This window comes from Babylonia areolata, chromosome 4 (genome assembly GCF_041734735.1).
Source record: "Babylonia areolata isolate BAREFJ2019XMU chromosome 4, ASM4173473v1, whole genome shotgun sequence".
Taxonomy (NCBI): Eukaryota; Metazoa; Mollusca; class Gastropoda; order Neogastropoda; family Buccinidae; genus Babylonia; species Babylonia areolata.
The window spans coordinates 24,918,202-24,928,597 of NC_134879.1; positions in this window are offsets into that span (position 1 = coordinate 24,918,202).

Here is a 10,396-nt window from a genome sequence, read left to right on the forward strand (position 1 = left end):
ATAACATTATATCATATTATGTCATATTATATTTCTGTTTGTGTTATACACATTGCCTGAATTTCGTTGTATGTTATTGATTTCCGATGTTGAATTTGAGGTCGATACATTGCAGTGGTCCATCTTATGTGAATACAACCAATAGTTGTGTTTCATTGTCATTACTGTTCGTGTCTTGGCTAACGCCACTGTCATTATCATGACTGTCGTTGTCGTCCCCTGTTTCTTTCTCTCTCTCTCTCATTTTTCTCCAAGATTTGCATTGGGAAAGGACAAGAAACCAACTGCGAGGATAAAGGAAATAGTTTTTGAATAAAAATAAGAGAGGTATTTCCCACGATTTTTCACACATCGTGTGATAATATAGCCTCTCTCCCCTGCCTCTTCCTTGTCTTCAGTTTCTTCTTCAGTTTTAGAGTTATGCATGCGTGTGAATGACTGGTGTGAAAGCGCTTTGATTTGTCTCTGCACAAGATTCAGCGCTATATAAAAACTATTATTATTATTATCATTATTAAATCGTGAAGGCACCCCCCTCACCCCTCGATTTCTCGCAATTGAGAGAAAACGTGGGAAGGGGGTCGACGACGATTTCTCACAATCCCACGATTCCTCTCAAAGTGAAAGTGAGAGAAATCGTGGCTTACATGGAGGTCCCTGGCATCGGGTATTGGGTTGAGAAAGTCACAGCTGATATGTTTGTGTAAAACACTGATTACGTTTGTTCCTCTTTTCATTTTGTTAGTCACTTGAAAGCTCCAGTGAAAGATGAGAGCACTTCAGGGACGCTGTCTATAACGCTGCCATGTCAACCTTTGGTACGAAGTACAGCAAGTCGGCAGATTCGTTTGTGGCTCATGCTAAGGATATGATACTTGTCACAGAAGAAAGAACAAAAAGCCCTGGCTGCATTTGAAGACTGTCCAAGTGAAGGGAACGTGCCCAGGATACAGCGAGGACCCCCCCCCCCCTGCCTCCCCCCCCCCCCCACCCCCTCGGACCGCCAGCCAGGACTACACCCCCACAGTACAGCAGGACCACCGCCTCGACCACACCACCCTTCACGGAAAAAGACCACAGCCACGCACAACTTGACCTTACAGGCAGATCGCCAACAGGTCATTCAACTCACCACTGCGGAACCTGCAGAGCCTCCGTGCGGCCTACAGCTACGTTCTGCGGAGCGCCGAGCGATGGGCCGACGCTGATTGGTCCCAGCTCTGCTCTCACACACACAATGCAGCTGACACGAGTAACACCAAGGGGATGTTCCATTGTTCATCTCCTTCATACCCCTATCAGCCTTGGAAACATATAATCTACCACATTCTATTATAATGGATACAATACGCTTTGTGTTCGTGGACGAGCGGGTATTTGTGTGTGCAACTTCCCCCCCCACCCTCAAACCCCCCTCCCTCCCCCGGCAGAATACACCATTATATAATGTCTGCCATTTTGAACCTGATTTCTACCTGCATTCAACAACTCGTTGTGTATAATTCTATTGAAAATAGTAAGCTGCTGTGTCCTGGTAATGTACAATGATTAGATCAGAATATTTCTTGGTTGCTTAATTTTTACACTGATGTTGACCGCCAGCTCGAACTGAATGTTGATCCACATTGCATCCCTCCTCACTCTGCCGCTGTCCTGCTCTACCAAAGCACCGACTGTTCTTTTGCATGGCAGAGCACGGTCAGCACCAGTGCTGCAAGTGTAAATAGCCTCTCCCTCTTTCTTTATATATATTTCTTTTTTATGTCTTTCAGTGTGTGTATTTTTATACGGATCTTACATCTTTCGGGGGCTTCGAAGCCATAAAAACGATATGTATGAGGCGCACTTGTTTGTCTGCATCCCCGTGTGGGTCCAGGTCTATCTCAATGTGTCTGCATGCGTGCAACGAACAGATTCGTTCTGACACACTGCAATGGTTTTACAATCTCTGTGGTGTTCCACATGAGAACATTCTGAATTCATGCAGAACTGTTATCACGCGTCGGCTGCGTGTTGTCCTGTATGGAAGAGAAGTGCCGAGTCCACGGGTAACGGCAGCACAGACATGCGTGTGGCTTTGGACAGCGGTGAATGTGGGTGAGTCCACTCAAGAATCCTTCTGCGTCCCAGAAGAACGCAAGATCGTGGCATTTATGCCACATCATAGCGTCGTTGTTGGATCAGACTCTGGCAGTTTTATGTTGTGTACTAGAAGTTACAAAATGATTAGAACGTATGTTTTTTTAGCTCTTTGATTTGTTTGGGTTTTTTAATCTCTGTGTGAGTGCACCTGCGCACACACAGACACATATTCTCCCCCACATGCACATACACACTTACGTATGCAGAAACTTGTAAAGAGAGAGAGAGGGGGGGGGGGAGAGAAGGGGGGGGGGGCAGACACAGACAGAGAGACTGGGGGAGGAAAACTTACTAGAACAGCAACCAAAACACAACAAAGAGGAGGAAACGGTGTTTATTTGAAAATGCATTTCGTGCACAGGTATAAGTATGCAGTGCGAAACAGCAGGTCTTAGATACAGGGAACATCAGATCAGGTCATCATCAGTCATCATTCAGCTTTCTTCTTCACCAAATCGACAACTCGTTTTTCCTGGCCATCACAAACACCGACTCTCTGAAATTTAATCAGTATGTGCTTGGATTTCGAGTCTATGATCATACACCTGATTTGTCTACAAGAAACAAAACAGTGAAATATACTCTCAAAACAATATTATGAATGGTACATGGAATTATTGCTGACGATGTTCTTATTTGCCATTTTTCATGGTTTCAATATATCTTTTCTTTTGATAAATATTTGAACGATTGAATAAAAAAATGTAATGACTCTCATTGTGAAATGTATTTCTCACTTTTCTTAACAAAAAACGAACAGCAAATGGTTGTTGATGTTTCTTTCTTTGTTGTTGTTGTGTTGTTGTTTTTTCATGCACATCAGCTGATCTAACTTCAAATAATCACTACCAGACGCGTTCAAATCTTTTATTTTGCAATATATATATATATATATATATATTTATATATATATGTGTGTGTGTGTGTGTGTGTGTGTGTGTGTGTGTGTGTGTGTGTGTGTGAACACAGAAAGGTAGACATGCAGAAGATAAATTTTTCAGTACGACACACTGGGATCACGCAGTCAAACACCAGCGTTCTCTCACTTTCCACTTCTGCATTGCCAAAGGTTTTGCGTATCACAGGCACCAGTGTCATCAAATGGCTCAGAGGAGAGTTCAGTGTTCAAGTTGTGTCTTATTTCAGACAATAACGTAACTGAACGACATATCTGATTTATTCAAATGTAGTACCAAGGACATTCTCCGATGGTTCAAGGCAAATACCTGCTCAAGCTCTTTGTTATATACATATGACATTTCAGGTGTTGCAAAAACAAACGGAACAAATCATATTTTTGAAAAAGGCATGCGCGTCCTAGGTTAATGTAGTTGAGTAATTCAGGCTTTATTAAACAATTCAGTATGGGTGTTGAGACTTGAAACTTTGTGGAACATAATGTATTCATATAAAATGTAAAATAAAAAATCAGAATACGTGTTTGCACATGGATAATCATTACATTTCAAAAATTAAATAGATACGTAATTTTTAAAAAAAAACAAAAAAAACCCGATTCACTTGAGAAATATTCTTAAAAATCCTAAAAACAAATCCGATTTGACGAAAATTTACAATGTCGTAAGTGTACCATGTGCACATTTACAGACACTAACAGCTTTCAAATAGGACTGATGGGAAAGGGGCATTCGAAATGACTGAATCAACAGCTAATCGAAGACAGAATAGACGTTTGTACGAAGACCTTTTTTGACAAAAAGATACGAGGCATATGCACTTTTGCATGCTTAGTATTCTATGGAATATGGTTTTCACACTCTGGTTTGATGGAACACGTTTATAAACGATACGCTTAGTAGTCATTTATTGTTCTCTTCACAAAACCTTTGTCTTTGAGTGCATGTCTAAGCCGAAGCATGGCAATTCTTTTACCCTGAAATGTGTCAGTGGGTAATCGTAGGGTAGGTAGGTTTGTGTGGAGGTCTGCATAATAATGATCAAAAGAAAAACAGGTGCAGACATGCCTTGAATTAAGTATATACACAGGAGTAAAGAACAGATTTTCAAAACATCTGGAAAATCCATCAATCTGATGAAACTCACCAAAACAATGGATGCAATCATCTATGCGAATGTTTTGATGGCTGAATATGTTAAGCATGTGTTGTTTTCTCACTGTACGAAAGCCACGAAGAGAGAAAACATGGTAAACACAGAACATTGAAATATTACAGTGAAAGAACGATAAGGATTAACCTGCATATCACATGAATAAAATAACAGTCCACGTGTGAAGAGGGAGGAATAACAGTGAAAAATACAGAGAAAAGGTGACTCGGAATATTGAAACAGAGCAGAGAGAGTGTGGTGGGGGGTGGGGGGAGGGGGAGAAGGGATACAACAGATAAGAAGAAACAAGAGAAGGAAAGAGTGTAGATAGTATAGAAAACGTTCATATAAAGGAAATAACATGAGAATATAAATATGATTTTTTTTAAAAATGTAGATAGTATAGAAAAGTTCATATAAAGGAAATAACATGTGAATACAAATATGATTTTCAAAAAGAATAAAATATATGATGGTACGATCACCATATCAAATTATTTACCAAAACAAATTACTCAATCATCATTTTACCTGTCCTTCTCCATCAATCAAAAATCTCATGTAAAACCAGACAAGTTTATAAAAAATAAAAAGAGAGACGAATTTTGAAAAAAAAGAAGAAAATCAACCATTCAGTGTGGCAATCCAGTAAATGTGAATCTACTCAGATAAGGGAACGTTTGAACGTTTGAACTTTTGGGGCTAGCAATCAGGTATAGCAAGCCTGACGAGCTCTCCAGATAATGAAGCAGTTGATCCGCGAGGTTGTCTGTATTTCTTTCAAAATGTTGCTTTCCACTTTTTGTTGTTGGTTTTTCCAATACGGTTAAAACACTTTTATTGACATGATTATTATAGAAGTAAATGGTCAAATAGTACGTAATATCAAAACGATTATTGTTCGTAATGCCAAGAAATGATGACATCAAATTCCGAATGTATGCAGCACAATTTAAATGTGCATATGGAATCAAACGATTCTAAAATTAAATAATAGTGTCTAGAGCATATACTGTTTTACAAACGTGTCTATTTTTGTCAGCAAACGTTTTTTTCTTTTGAAAGATAATACAGTATTCTTGTGCCTAGTATCTAGATGAAAGTAGACAACCAAAGTCTCAGTGATGGATGTTTTAATTGTACGGTGTTAAATATACCTAAAATATGCATATTTAAACGTTAAACGCTTACTAATCTTCTTCATTATCTCAGCTATTTGGTTTATTTGATATTACTGATTGAAGTCTACTTCTTTCCATACATATGTTTTTGATATCTATTCCTGTCCGGAGACTGACTTGTTTATGACTGGCATAAATTTGCGTAATATACATTTCCATTTACTAGCAACAGTGCGTAAATATTCTGTTGTCTGAATTACATAAAGCAAGTGCGCTGTCACCCAATTGCAGAGAAGTCTTTTAACAGATATCAAGAAAAGACACAGAGCAAATGAATATACACACATTAGAGGTATAAATCAATGCAATATTTTAGCATGCTGAAAACAAAATTACATTTCATTAGCCTGTCATTAAGGGTCTTTTTTCTATTTGATTTCATGCATTCTATTTCGGGCGATTCTATAGTTTGATATATGAAACAAAAAAATCCCTAATCCCTAAGCGAAACACTCATGAGTTTGATTAATTCTACTAATCTGACATCTGATTACCTATAATTGCGTTCAGTAAAATAAATCAAGCATTCCTCACAGTTTTTGTGATGTCCATCTGAGTCACAAAAAAACTCTACAAGTATAATACTAAATGATAGTGTCTTGCGGGGATAAAAGGACATTTTGGAAACATTATTCTTGATTCATTCTATAAGGTGAATGAAAGGTAGCACCCCCCAAAACGATGGTCAACCGTGTCTCTTTTCCTCCATTAGAAACTAAAAGCATGGAATCACTGACTGTAACTTGTTTTCAAAGCTTCAAATGAGTTAAATCACTTGCCAGTTTCGGGGTGTGAAGGATATAAGTGAGAAGGTGAGAGAGAGAGAGAGAGAGAGAGACTCCCCACCCAGCCACACACACACACACACACACACACACACACACACTGACACACACACACGCACACAGAGTCCTCCATTCCACTGGCATTGTTAAGGACAGTTACATGACACAACAGCCAACAAAACTATCTGAAATTCTGCCTTTGAGAGAACGAAAGTGCTTCAGAATGTAAGAATGTAAACATCACAAGAGAAAACATTCAAAAGACCATCAGTGGGGAGATAAATCTGTATAATGAAGACCCTTTAATTATTCGGCGTAAACAAGGTATCGTGGTCATTCTGTGTGTGTGTGTGTGTGTGTGTGTGTGTGTGTGTGCGCGCGCGCGCGCGCGTGAGTGCGTGCGTATGTGTGTGTGTGTGTGTGTGTGTGTGTGTGCATGTGTGCGTCTGTCTGTTTGTCTATTTATGTATCTGTTTGTCTCTCTTTCGCTCGCCCACTCTGATGATATAAATGCCACTGCCCTACTTTTTCTCCTCACATTCCAAAGCCGACCACAACGAGAACAAGACAACCCAAATCCCAGCCAGTCAAACCTGCTGCAAACGTCACCGTTGCATGAGTGGAAAGCATTACGAGCGTTCTAGTGCTTTTTTTTTCCTTTTTTTTTCTTCCTTTTTTTTCCTATTTTTGCGTGTACCTTTAAAAGACGATTTTTTTTAAATTTAAAGTTTCCTTCCAGTGAAGACCGCGCGTCTTGATGGGTTTTCTCTGTTTAACAGAATTACACACGACGAATTAAGACACAGCGGACTCTCGCTGCTACAGAATTCGTCACCTGAACACAAGGATCTATGAGCAGAAAGAAACGCAAGAAAGCGTCTTTTACACTTTCTCTTTCAGTCATATCAGTAATGTTTTAAAAGAGTATAGCTGAAAGGGGGAGGAAGGAATGGAGAGGGAGAGGGAGAGAGAGAGAGAGAGGGAGAGGGGAGAGAGAAAGGGGAGAGAGGGGAGAGAGAGAGGGAGAGGGGGAGAGAGAGGGAGAGGGGAGAGAGAGAGGGGAGAAGGGGAGAGAGAGAGGGGAGAGGGGAAAGAGAGGGAGAGAGGGGAGAGGGAGAGGGAGAGGGGAGAGAGAGAGGGAGGGGAGAGAAGAGGGAGAGGGAGAGAGGAGAAGGGGGAGAGAGAGAGGGAGAGGGGAGAGAGAGAGGGAGAGAGAGAGAGAGGGGGAGAGAGAGAGAGAGGGAGAAGGGAGAGAGAGAGGGAGAGGGAGAGAGAGGGTATGAATGATGAAGCAGTCAGAGAGATGGGAAGAGTGGACGGTGAGGATAGCTGTGTTTCTGATTGCACTGCTGAAAAGTCTGATGTTAACCTCTCTTGGAATTACGTGAGAGGTTTGCCAGTCAAATTACTGAGAATATTTTGCTTCTTTTTTTTTATTTCTTTTTTTTTTAAGTAGACAGCTACGTAGTTTTAGAACGTATGTAGAATAGCAAAACGTAGAATAATAATAATAATAATAATAATAATAATAATAACGGATACTTATATAGCACACTACCCAGAAATCTGCTCTAGGTGCTTTACAAAAACGCTTTGTTAACATAAAACATTACATCTATGTTACACACACACACACACACACACACGCACGCACGCACGCACGCACGCACACGCACACACACTGCATACATGCATTTTAACATACATGTGTATCTAACAGCTACCCTAACACATACGCACACATAGGCAGGCAGAAACTGACATAAGCGCACGCACACACAATACACATTCATATACATACATGTAGTTATGTACACATACATATGTATACACACATAGTCAAGCACAGCTAACGCAAAGGAAGTGGACCTGCCACAATTGAACTTATTGCTGAGGGAAAAGATGAGTTTTGAGACGAGATTTAAAAGATGCGAGGGAATCATAATGACGGAGGTTATCAGGGAGCTTGTTCCACGTCTTTGACGATTGAAAAGAAAACGATCTGAAAATTGATGCCTGAGCGAATGCAGGAGCGTGTTTTCTTGTTTTTCAAGCGCCTCCAAAAGTGAAACCCTGCCTTTGAATAATGACATCATGCTTTGACAGTTGTTCTTTTTTTTTCTTTCTTTTTTTTTAAATTCTGTGTCTGTTTCGTTTTTACAGAATTTGATACATCAATTATGGAAATAAGATATCTTCCCTCCTACAGACCACGTCTCCTAAATGCTGGGACTCAAGCGCAGAATGAAAGCACAAAGCAACACATTTTCCAGTGTTCTGTTTTAGTTATTTCCAAAACGCAGTGTGGTAGCAAAAGAAGAGAGGAGGCAGGGGAAGAGGAAATGAACAGGTCAAAGAGACGGGAAGCCCTGTGGAGATGGGCGATGAAGATGATATTTTGTTTTTGTTTGAACGGCTAGTTTCTCGGCGAATTGCGTGGGCACTTGCGAGTGTGCGTTTTCTTTCTTATTCTTCTCTGTCTGTGTCTCTATCTCTCCCTTCCCTCTCTCTATCGCTCTTTCAAGGACACAATCAGCTGTCCTTGAAAGAGATAGAGGAAGGGAGAGAGAGAGAGAGAGAGAGAGAGAGAGAGACAGAAGGTGGGAACTTACGTGGAGTCACGGAAGATAAAGAACATGTAATTTGTGCTTGTCCCTTGTACTCCGAAATTAGAGACAAACACCTGGATTATTGTTGCATACAACTGCTAAAATGTGACAACATGCTTAAAACTAGGAACCTAGGAATTTATATCTTTTATGCAATGAAAATCCGAAACAATTTCGTAGGAACAGTAATGCCCTCTGTACTAGCTGTCAGCTGTGAAAAATAACTGAAAATCTGTAGGTTTTGGAAATTTCACTTTCTTGCATGCATGACTTGTTCATGTTTTCGTTTTCCTTAATAGGCATTTTACATTGTTCTTTTTGTTTCTAGGGGCCGGAGGCCTATGGAATAACAAAAAAAAAGTTATTGTTTTTGTTCTTTCAACGACACGTGTCATTACCGTACTTTCCAACTGAGAGACAAACTAAGGACCAGGGCTCATGGGAAACAAAACAAAATAATAAATATTGAAATGAATGCAAAAAAACCAGTCACGAATCCAGAAATAAGAGTCCACTGTCATCAAAGTGGTTTTTTCTACGCTCCCTCTCTAAGTATACGATTAAAGGTTTATCTTCCAATGATCACACAAAACAATTACGAAAACAAAAAACGATTAGACAAATAAAATGACAACAAAATCCTGACTACTGTCTCTCTGAACCCTGGAGAAAACGGTCACAGATCTGCAGCAAAACGATGTTCTTGCCAAAATGAACGTTTTCACGCGGTTTCTGGGTGATCTGCCCTTCCTTTGTCTCTGACACCACATAAAAACGAAGGAAGGAAGACAGAAAAAAGTAAAGGGAACAGAAGGAAAGAAAGTAGAAAAGAAAACAAAAAGGACAGAAAGAGGGGACACAAAATTAAAAGAAAGGAGAGAAAAGAAATACACAAAGAAAGAAATCAGAAGTAAAAAAAACAAAAAAAAACCAAACAAAAACAACACTTCATTCTGATAACAAAAAGGCTGCTTTGAAGGATTTTGTCCGCTTACGCATTCAGCAGAACGGAGGCTCAATGAGTCAATACCGACAATTCCGCCAAACTGCCTCCTCTTCTGAACTGTGTTCTGCCTAGAAAGTGAAAGGAAGAAGAAATTTTTTTTTAAGGATTTGTTACAAAGCTTTCTTTCAGTCACTTTGTTACAAGGCTTTCTTTCAGTCACTTTGTTGCAAAGCTTTCTTTCGGTCACTTTGTTACAAGGCTTTCTTTCAGTCACTTTGTTACAAGGCTTTCTTTCAGTCACTTTGTTACAAAGATTTCTTTCGGTTACTTTGTTAAAAGGCTTTCTTTCAGTCACTTTGTTACAAGGCTTTCTTTCAGTCACTTTGTTACAAGGCTTTCTTTCGGTCACTTTGTTACAAGGCTTTCTTTCTGTCACTTTGTTACAAAAGCTTTCTTTCAGTCACTTTGTTACAAGGCTTTCTTTCAGTCACTTTGTTGCAAAGCTTTCTTTCGGTCACTTTGTTACAAAGCTTTCTTTCGGTTACTTTGTTAAAAGGCTTTCTTTCAGTCACTTTGTTACAAGGCTTTCTTTCTGTCACTTTGTTACAAAAGCTTTCTTTCAGTCACTTTGTTACAAGGCTTTCTTTCAGTCACTTTGTTACA